This window comes from Sciurus carolinensis, unplaced genomic scaffold (genome assembly GCF_902686445.1).
Source record: "Sciurus carolinensis unplaced genomic scaffold, mSciCar1.2, whole genome shotgun sequence".
NCBI lineage: Eukaryota > Metazoa > Chordata > Mammalia > Rodentia > Sciuridae > Sciurus > Sciurus carolinensis.
Genome location: NW_025920188.1, coordinates 411,965 through 423,350, shown reverse-complemented (window position 1 = coordinate 423,350; position 11,386 = coordinate 411,965). Strand labels below are relative to the sequence as shown.

Sequence of the window (11,386 nt, the reverse complement as noted above, 5' to 3'; positions counted from 1 at the left end):
TTTCCTCTGCAATTGGTCACCTCATTTGGACTCTAATTTGTTATCCCTGCTTATTACTCTTCAATCTCTTTTACAGTACTATACAACTCCAATATTTCTTCCTCATATATAGCCACACTAAGATTTTTAGACAACTCACTGGAGAAAAAGCTTATGCTGAAGCTGGTATAAAATCACTTTATTCTTTCTTTTCAGATACCATGGCATCACACATTTTTTTATCAAAATGTTCATTTTTTTAATGAAATCATTTTCTATTTCCTCTCAATAGGCCCCTATCACTGTTAATAATTGCTCTCATTTTAAACCCTTTTGTTTTCCCACTTGGGAAATGGTAGACCCTCAAGGTTTATATTATAATGCCCTTTGACAGATAAATATAACTCACTGTCCTCCTTTTCACCCCTATTTCTTTTTATGTTACCACAGATACATCCCCAGGTGTTATATGAGCCAGTGCACATTGTTCAGAGAAGGTCTCAGCCTGTATCTCTCATATACTCCTTTGCACTGCCCTGATGGGCAAACCACATCATTTAAAACTGAAAATGCCCATACTTGTACTTCTAGTTCCTTTGCTAAGTTTTGTAATCAATGGAATAAAATTCTAACCCATGGAATTTCTCACAGTCCTACCGGGCAGGCTTTAGTTGAGCATGCACATCACACACTTGAAACATACCTTTTAAAAGAAAACAAAAAAGGGAACATAGTCTTGCTCATGTTCACAATGCTCTCAATATTGCCTTGTTCACAAGAAAAGCTCTTAATGTACAGTATGAAGATAATACACATCATTGGTCCTCTGTCTTTCCCCTAAGGAACCCCTACCAATGATTTAGGTAAAATACCAACTTCCATCATATTCAATTAAAGGACACTGCACCTTTAATTACATGGTGAAGGGGATATGCTGCTGTTATTACTCCTACAGGTCCTGTTTGGATTCCTACCAAGTGTGTGAGATCCATCCATCATCATGAGTTGGCATCAAGGACCTCTCAATCTGATTTCCATATTCTATTTGACCCTGAATGAAGAGAACCCTAATTAAAAGAAGAAATATCCAATAGGAACAAGAGGTCCAAGAAACCCTCAGTTTTCTAATCATCTAGTGACTTGCAGGGATATAAAAAATTTAACAACATCTGCTCAACATTTGCTAGCCCAGATGGATTTAGAATGTACCCTAGGAAATTTGGTTACAGTTCTGTTTGCAAACTTACCCAGAATTCCACAACTATGCTGACTATTATTGTGTTATTTCTGTGTTATTGTATCCTTGTTGGTGGTGCCCAAGTACTTAGCAAAAATTGTGAATTTTTTGAAATTTTTATCATGAATCTATTCTTGATAATATGGCAGCTATTGATTATTTTCTGATGTTACATCATAAGGGTTGCCAGAATTTAATAATATGTGTTGTTTACATTTAACTAATAATAGTAACCTCATTTAAAGGGAATTGGATCATCTTAAGAACATTGTTAAAACAGTGCAACAAGATGATGAAAAAGGGGATTTATTAGATTGGTTAAACTTATGGCTACAAAATTTCACATAGATCAAAGAGCTTTTCATTGGAGAATGTTTATTGATATTTGCCTTATTATACTCTGCTTGGTTTTGCCAAATGTTTGCCTTTCTTTCTCCCTCCACCTTCCTTGAACAGAAGACTAGTCATGTCTATTGTAAAGGCCATACAAAACAAAAAAAGGGGAGCTGTATGGATTTCAGATCAGTCAATGTAAAGAGGAGCAAAAGTCCTTTCAATTGAGCAAACACCTCAGGACACAATAGGTGCTCTGTTTGAATGACTTAGAAATACTCTGTAACTCCTCGATCCTTGAGGCCTGGAGATATTATCTTATTATAATATCTTTTGGTCCTAGTGGACTCTGAGAAGCAAGCAGGTTATGTGATCTGGACATGAACAAAGTATGTAACCTAGTGTAACATGATGTGACCCTGGAATAGATTAATAAACTGGACTGACTTTCCCATGAGAGCTACTTCTTGCTGTTCGCCATCCTGTGTGTTTTCCTCTTTATTAACTCTCTTATTAACCTTTATAACTGTACTCCAATTAACCTTTACATACCACCCTGCACAAGTCTAAGCAGGAAAGGAAAAGTGGGGAAACTGAGGCCTGATGACAGCAGCCAAGTGGAGCAGATGGATTAGGAACTACATCTGACCCTAGTCTCACCTTTGCCCCCTTCTCTCACTTTGATAGAAAGGAGACAAGGGTTAAATGCAGCACAAAGGAGCCCTATTCTTTGAGAACATATTGAGGGGCCCTAAGGAGCACTGGCTAACAGTGTCCAGTAGTGCCCTTTCCAAGACCCTGGTATCCTGAAGATATGTGAATTTCACTCCACACAGGAAGAGGCTATTTTTATTTTTCATTGCCATCCACATGGATTTAATCAATCTAGCAAGATTATATAAAAACCTAGGGACAAAAAATAAGCAATACCTACTAAGAATTGAGCACTCACTATATATTTCAAGATTATAAGAAAAAGTATTATGGCATCTTTCTGGCACTTATGCAAACTGCATTTTAATGATTTTGTGATATATAGGGCATTCTGTAGCTTTTAAAAATTTGTACTTATTGTGATTTTACTCATTCTAGATATTCAATTCTGTTTTTAAAAAAGTGAATATTCTGACCTTTTGGACTCCTGACCCAACAGTGACCAGTCCTCAGGATCCTGCACCAAATAGAAGAATAAGTAGACCCAAATCTCCATCATGTTGTCTTAGGACCAGACTTCCTACAAGACTCTCAGAGATCAAGAAATAAAAGCAAGAATCAATAAATGGGATGGATTCAAACTATAAATCTCTTTCTCAGCAAAAACAAGAATGTGAAAAGAGACCCTATGGAATGGGAGAAAATCATTTCCACAGGCACATCAGATAGAGCACTAATCTCCAAAATTTATGAAGAACTTAAAAAATTTTACAACAAAAACACAAAGAACTCAATCAATAATTGGGTTAAGTAACTGGACAGACACTCCACAGAAGAAAATAAATAGGTGATTAACAAATACATGAAAAAGTGTTCTTCATCTCTAGCAATTAGAGAAATGCAAAGATTTAATCTCACTCCAATTAGAATGGCTATTGTCAAGAATGCAATGTGTGTTGGCATGGATGTGGGGGAAAAGGTACACTCATGCCTTGCTGGTGGAGTTGTAAATTGGTGCAGTCACTCTGGAAAGCACTATGGAGATTCCTCAAAAATCTTGGAATGGGTTCATCTTTAGACCCAACTATTTCACTCCTCAGTTTATGTCAAAAAGAATTAAGATCAGCATACTACAGTGGCACAGCCAGAGCAATGTTTATAGCTGCTCTATTCACAATAGCTAGATTGTGGAACCAACCTAGATGTCCTTCAATAAATTAATGAATTAACAAACTGTGGTATATTGGAATATTACTTAGTTATAAGGGAGAATAAAATTATGGCATTTGCAGTTAAAAGGATGGAATTGGAGAATAATATGCTAAGTAAAATAACCAATCCCCCTCAAATAAAGGGTGAATATTTTCTCTGATATGTGTATGATGATACATAACAGGGGGTTTTGGAGGGTAAGAGGAGAATGGAGAAACTTTAGATTGTGTAGAAGGAAATGGGATGGTAGTGGGTGGGTGAAAGAGAGAGAGTGAACTGAAACAGACATCATTACCCTGTGTACATATATGATTACATAAATTGTGTGAATCTACATTGTATACTACCATAGAAATGAAAAGCTGTACCCCACTTGTGTACAATGAATCAAAATGCAGTTTATAAAAATAAAAAAAATGAATATTCTAAATTTGTACATTTACCTTTAAAAATTCTGGGCCATATACCAGGCACAGTGGTGCCTGCCTATAATCCCAGAGACTTGAAGGACTGATAATGGAGGACAGCAAGTTCAAGGCCAGCCTCAGCAACTAAATGAGTCCCTTTGAAACCAACTTGGACACTATCTCAGAATTACAGTAAAAAGGGCTGGAGATGTAGCTTAGAGGTTGATTGCCTATCAATTCAATCCTCAGTATCAAAAATAGGAGGCATAAATTCTAAAAGACCTTGAGGTAGAGGGCTGTTACTCCATGAACACTGATGCATTGTTCTTTTAAAAATGAGCTGTTGGGCACAGGGGGTGTGCGGCAGCTTCCTGCTGTGCCCCTTCCTGTCTCACCCTTGGCGATGCGCAGACCCTCCTGAGGGAGGGTCCCTGAGCTCCCGCCTACCACCTGGGGCCGCTGCCACAGCTCTGTGGTGTCCACTGCACACTAGGGACCCGCCGGCCCACTGGAGCTTGTAATATGACTCAATGGAGGAAAATTTGATAAGCATGAGGGAAGACCATTCTTTTCATGTTCATTACAAAATGGAAGCTTCTTGCCTAGATCTGGCCTTGGAAGGGGAACGCCTGTGTAAATCAGGAGACTGCCATGCTCGTGTGTCATTTTTTGAAGCTGCAGTTCAGGTTGGAGTTGAAGATCTAAAAACAGTGCTATTTACAGCCAGCTGGGTAATTCTTATTTCTATTTGCATGATTATGCCAAAGCGTTGGAATACCACCATCATGATTTAACTCTTGCAAGGACTATTGGAGACCAGCTGGGAGAAGCCAAACTAATGGCAATCTGGGAAACACCTTAAAAGATCTTGGGAATTTTAATGAAGCTACAGTTTGTTGTCAGCGACATCTGGATATTTCCAGAGAGCTTAATGACAAAGTGGGAGAGGAAAGAGCACTTGACAAGCTTGGAAATGTGTATCATGCCAAAGGGAAGAGTTTTGGTTGCCCTGGTGCCCAGGATATAGAAGAATTTCCAGAAGGAGTGAGAAGTGCTCTGCAGGCAGCTGTGGATTTTTAGGAGAAAAACCTATCATTAGTAAATGCTTTGGGTGACCGAGCAGTCCAAGGATGAGTTTTTGGAAATCTTGGAAATACACATTATCTCCTTGGTAACTTCAGGGATGCAGTTATAGCTCATAAACAGTGCCTCCTTATTGCAAAAGAATTTGGAGATAGATAAAGCAGCTGAAAGAAGAGCATATAGCAACCTTGGAAATGCATATATTTTTCTTGGTAAATTTGAAAATGCTTCTGAATACTGCAAGAAGACACTACTATTGGCTTGACAGCTTAAAGACAGAGCTGTAGAAGCACAGTCCTGTTATAGCCTTCAAAACACATATACTTTACTCCAGGACTATGAAAAAGCCATTGACTATCATCTGAAGCACTTAACAATTGCTCAAGAGCTAAAAGATAGAATTGGTGAAGGAAGAGTATGTTGGAGCTTAGGAAATGCATACTCAGCTCTTGGAAATCATGATCAAACAATGCATTTTGCTGAAAAGCACGTGGAAATTTCAAGAGAGGTTAGAGATAAAAGTGGTGAACTAACAGCACAACTTAATCTCTCAGACCTTCAAATGGTACTTGGTCTAAGCTATAGTACAAATAATTCCATAATGTCTGAAAATATTGAGATTGTTAACAGTTTATATGGTGCACGTCCCAAGTTAGAATGCTGACACAGTATGGAAAATATGGAATTCATGAAGTTAACACCAGAAAAGATACCAAATTGGAACAGTGAAATGCTTGCTAAACAAAAACCTCTTATTGCCAAACCTTCAGCAAAGCTACTCTTTGTCAACACACTGAAAGGGAAAAAGTACAAAACCAATTCCTCTGCTAAAGTTCTCCAAGATGCTAGTAATTCCATTGACCACTGAAATCAGAATTCTCAGAAGAAAATCAGTGCAGATACCATTAGAGATGAAGGATTCTTTGACCTCTTAAATCAATTTTAAAGCAACAGGATGGATGACCAGAGGTGCTGTTTACAAGAAAAGAGCTACCACACAGCTTCTTCTACTCCCACCAAGGGTATGCTGAAAACACCATCTGTTTCTGTGGTGTCCCCCAACACCGATTAGTTTTTAGATCTTCTTGCCAGCTCACAGAGCCGCCGTCTGGATGATCAGAGGACCAGTTTCAGCAATTTGCTGGAGGACTTCATCTGACAAAACACAATAGTCAGTACTTGACTGACTAAAAACTAATGACAACAAAGAGCCTGATGAAGGCTTCTTTGATAACCTTGTAAAATGTCAAGGGTCCAGATTAGATGACCAAATATGTGCTCCACCAACTGCTGCCACAAAGGGTCCAATGGTACGAGATGAAGATATTTTTAGCCTTATTTTATGGTCTCATGCAAAAAGAATGGATGAACAAAGAGTTCTTTTTCAAAAGATCAAAACAGAGATGCTGAATTTGAACTAAAGAACCTTTTGCAAAGTAATGCTTTGTTGGAATTTAAAAATTCAGAAAAAGAAAACCACTAATTGCTATGGATTTTTTTTAAGAGAAGACCTTGTTTCCTTTCAGAACACTGTAGGGAAATTCAATTTATTTATTTTTTCCTAAAAAGGAGGATGTATAGCACTATAATATAGCTTAAATTGTTTTTAGAATGATGTACATATTTAATTCAGTAGTACAATAGTGAGGAATAAATGTTGCTCTGGACATTCACTTGTTGGAGGGTGGAAGTGTCCCAGAAGGTGCTTCAACCACTCCTGTGATTATTGCTTGGGATTCAGTTTTTTGGCAACTTTTGTTAGATTCCTTTAATGGTGTTTGTAAAATAGGAATTTAAATGACTCCTAAACTAGAATTTAATTCTCTTGCTGAGGTAATTTTTTAAACTCTTGACAATGGCTTTTTTAATCTATTTAACCATGGATATAGTAGGATATGATGATATTTAGGAAAAATAATGTACTTGACCAATGTAAAAAAGCCATCTAAAGTAGATGTATTAAAAAAAAAAACTAGGCATTTTTTTCTCTAAGAAAACATATTTTCGGTATTTAGGACAAAGCCAAATAAAAGAAATAAACATATTTTAGCATAAAAATGAGATTTTGTTGTCTCCTACTTTCCAGAATAAGAAGTTGAGAATAATAAACTTAATTAGAGTTTAGAGGGTTTTCAAATATATGAGAATGTGGAATTAGAATGATCACTGAACTCACTGATTTTGTCCCACATATTACAATATAGAGCCCAGGTATTCCTGTTGTAGTCCATGAACCATCCAACTCACCTGAAAGCAGAAGTGAATGCACATTCTCAGGCTTGACCTGGACTTACTGAATTGAGTCTGTACTTTAACAAGATCTCCAAGTGATTCCTATGTAAATTAAAATTTGGCAGCCACTAAATAATACCTTCATGACTGTTAGACTATTATAAGCATGATAAACATCACTCTCCTATTTCATTTCTTCCTCTCTGTCTTCATTCCTCTTATGACTCATGAGATAAAAAGAATTTTTTTTCTAAATAATAGATTTATAAATGTATTTTTAAGAAAAGCTTGCAACTTTCTAAAACATTAATAGAGCCATCTATTTGTAAATTGATCCATTCTGTTTCATCATTCCAGATGTGGAACACCTATAAAAACTTAAATTGTTCAACAAACTTACCAGTTGTGGTAACTTTGAGAGAATATGTGATTAGTATGTTTACAGAATTGAATGCTTAATACTTAATGGGCTAAAAAAATAATTTTTATAAAACTATAGGGAAAAACATGGAAAATATTAATATTTATATAAGTAGCTTTCCTTCAATAAGAAAAATAGATAAATGACTCCTACAGAAATAAGCAAAGAAGATGAGCAGGGAGCTCTCAAAAAAAAAGTGAAATAAATGTTTGCAAAAGGGACAAAGAAATTGAGCCCTTCAAAAATTAAAATGAAAGTCATAATGGGCTTCCTTCATGGTATCACTGAATAGGATCCAAGAAGTTTACCCCGAAGGGAAATGGCAATCTCAACTTGACCCTTGACCTTGACTTACTCAATAGAAAGAAATTTGGGGGCATATCAGAAATACAAATATTTATTTAGGAAAACAGGGAGATTATATAGAAATGTAAATAAGAGCTGGATATACACTCAAGAGGAGAAGGGGTGCAGGTGCTTGAGACTGAGATTCATTTTAGGGGTAATGGGCTCTTCTTTTTAAAAGAAATTTTGTATACAGTGAACATGAGAAGTGGCAAGGGGTGGGGGCAAGGGGATAATCTATTTGTTGAGCCCAACACTTAATCATGGAGCATGGGGTTCATTACAGTTGGGCCTGCTCCTCTCAGTGTTTCTATGTTGGTGTCATTCAGTCAACACATAATGTGTAGAATATACTGATCAACCTCTAATGATATTTTTCCCTTCACTTTATTTAGTCTAAAAGAAACATTATGAAAACTAGCAATATGAACATTTTTAATATGAACATTAATTTGACACATAATACTCTAAGATTCAAGTTCTTTTAAACAATTTATTTTTGGAGGAGAATAATCTTGGGGAGTAAAGGTGAGGGTGCTCATAACAGCTTCTCAGATTTAAATTTGATGTTTCTTTATTGGTTTCCTCTCTACCTATCCTTGTTTATTCTGCATCTACCTGAAGGGGCATGGAATCATGTTTTTCTGTTCTTAGAAAATTTCAAATGTGTATATATATTTTATATTAAACTAGTAAATTCTTTTTTAAAAAAGTAGGTGGTGATGAGTCAAATAAGTGACTTGATACCTAACTCATTAAGAAATGTCCCTAATGGATTCTCAGTAGGTACCCTGAGAAAAATAATCACCAATACCATTAGAGGGTAAGTTAAAATATGAAAGTGTCCACAAGGAAATATTGTGCATCTTTCATGTGCCAACAGACATCCCCACTTCCCATTGGGGGGTGTTACACCTGCACCTTTGAGACTCTTCTGATGAGAACTCTCCCCTCTGGATACTTCAGTGTTTCACTCTCAGATCCCTGCCAATAGCTAATTCCAGCCTTACCATCAGCACAAACCCAAGGTGCTGAACAGAAACTCTAGGTGTATAGCCACCAGGCTATCATCATGTAGGTCCTCCACGTGATTTCATAGCAACTCACCATTGGTAGAAAGAAACTGCTTTCATTCTAAATTTTCAGGAAGTGTTTGTCAGACACCTTTTTCCAGCCCTGGTTCCAGGCAAGAGAGAAAAAAATTACAGTAATTATATGACAAGTAATAATACTTCCTTGAACATATGAGGAATCTTCAGCCTTGAGGAACTAGGAAAAATGTTCTAGGAAATTAATGTCTAAAGTGAGACCTGTAGAGTAATTAAGAGTGGATCAACAGCCAGGTAAAAGGATGTTTCTGGTGAAGGGAATGCCACATGCAAAGCAGAGTTTGAATTTTAACATATAAAACACAGTACCATGAAGGTTTTTCAATAGGGGATTGCCCAATACAAAACACCTTTAGAAGTATCATTCAGACAATGCACTGGGTTGTGGCTAGGTATGAGTGGAAACCAGAAGGGCTACTAGGAGATGATTACTGCAGTTTAATTAAGAAATTACAGTGGCAGCTTGGATAGAAGAGAAGCAGCACCTTAAGGAGCTGTTTAGGAGATAGGATGTGTGAGATTTGAATCATCAATGTCCCAGAAAACCTCTCAAAGCTCCCTGGTACAAAAATGTTCAAAGGCAGGGTTTTCAGGAATGGTTGGATTATGAGGGCTGTAATTTCACCAATGGATTAATCCACTGATGGATTCATAGCAGAATAAATTTTTGGGAGAACTGGGAACTGTAAGATATGGGACCATAAGGCAGTAGGTCCTTGGAGATCTGTCCTTGAGAACTATATCTTTAACCTGACCCCCTCCCCATATCTGTTTCTCCCCTATCCCTTGCCTTCCTTTCAACTATGAAGTGATCAGATTCGCATCACTACATACTCCCCACCCTGATGTTCTGCCTCTTAGAAGCCAAGAGCAATGGGGCCAAATGTTAAGTCAAATTAAATCTTCCCTCATTTTAGTTGATTCTCTAGGCAACTTGCCAGAGCAATGGATATCTGGCTAACATAGGACCCATAACTAAGAAAGGAGGGCATTGTGGAGGGTGCATCCAGTTTTCCAACTTAGAAGAAGGCATTTCATTTCTTTACAGAAATATCACAGGTGGAGAGAATAAAATAAAAGGATGGTGTGCAGAAGACACAACTTCAATTTTGAATCCACTAAACTTTATGTGTCTTTTGGACATCCACACACAGAAGGAATCATTAAACATGTGGGTGTTGAAGATAGAGCAGAACAAAGCAAAGAAAGAACTTCAAGCTCTCTTCAACAGCAAAATGTCAAAAAGTAAAAACTGAAAGCATGACCTCTATATTTCATGATAAATGTGTCCTCACAGAACTTAGGAGAGAAGTTTTGTTTGGATCCTGAGCCAGCCCCTGGATGATAGAGGAACAAGAGTGTGGCAGAGATGGCTTTGGGAAGAGGCAACTTGCCTTGGTGAGGCAGAAGATGGCAAGAAGGATACAGGTGTGTGGGAACTCTGTATCCTAAAGAAAGGTGCACCCAGAAGGAGGGATTTATGTTGAATTATTTCACTAAATTTTAAGTATTTGAAATTCATCCATACTTTGCATCTATCAATAATTCACTCCTTCATATTGCTGAAAAATAGTCTATCATATGAACATAATATGACTTCTTAATCTCCAATTAACAGATATTTGTATTATTTTGAGTGTTTGGCTGCTGGCACACTTACAGTTTTTTCAAGTATTTTCTCTTTTGTTGTATTTTAATTTATTTTTCTATGCTCTATATGTAGGAGTAAAACTACTTTTACACAGAGCCAGTTAAATTTTTTTATACCATAAATTAAACTAAGTGGTGTTTAACAAATGAGCCAAATCCCCATCTCCTTATTTTTTATTTTGAAACAGGATCTCACTAAATTGCTAAGGGTCTTGCTAAGTTGCTGAGGCTGGCTTTGAATTTTGGATCCTGACTCTGACTACAACCAGTTAATTTTTGTAAGAAAGTTAATAATTTCTACCTATGTTGCAAATTCTTTTTAATGGACAAATACTATTCCATGTGCACATATACAACATATTCTTTATTCATTCATCAAAATTTCAGGCTTTAGAAAATTAGTGGAATATGGTGTGCACACACATAACCCTAGTGGCTTAGGTGACAGGCAGGAGGATCACAAGTCCAAAACAAGACTCAGCAATTTAGCAAGGCCCTAGAAACTCAGCAAGAACCTGCTTCAAAATAAAATATAAAAGATGTGGGTTTAATTGTCCCTGGGTTCACTTCCTGGTTCAAAAAAAATAATTTTTGATAAATTTAGATAAATCTACATATAGTAAATGACAAGGAGAAGGTAAATATGAAACATAAGTATTACACACTTTAATTCTATACACATGAAAATTTTTAAAAATAATTGATATAATAAATATCCACAAGA

At 36.7% G+C, this 11,386-nt stretch overlaps 1 pseudogene; it reads left to right on the top strand.

The window, feature by feature from the left end:
- Positions 1-4,352: 4,352 nt before the first annotated feature.
- LOC124974893 (G-protein-signaling modulator 2-like) lies at positions 4,353-6,388 on the top strand (annotated as a pseudogene).
- The last annotated feature ends 4,998 nt before the right edge of the window (positions 6,389-11,386 follow it).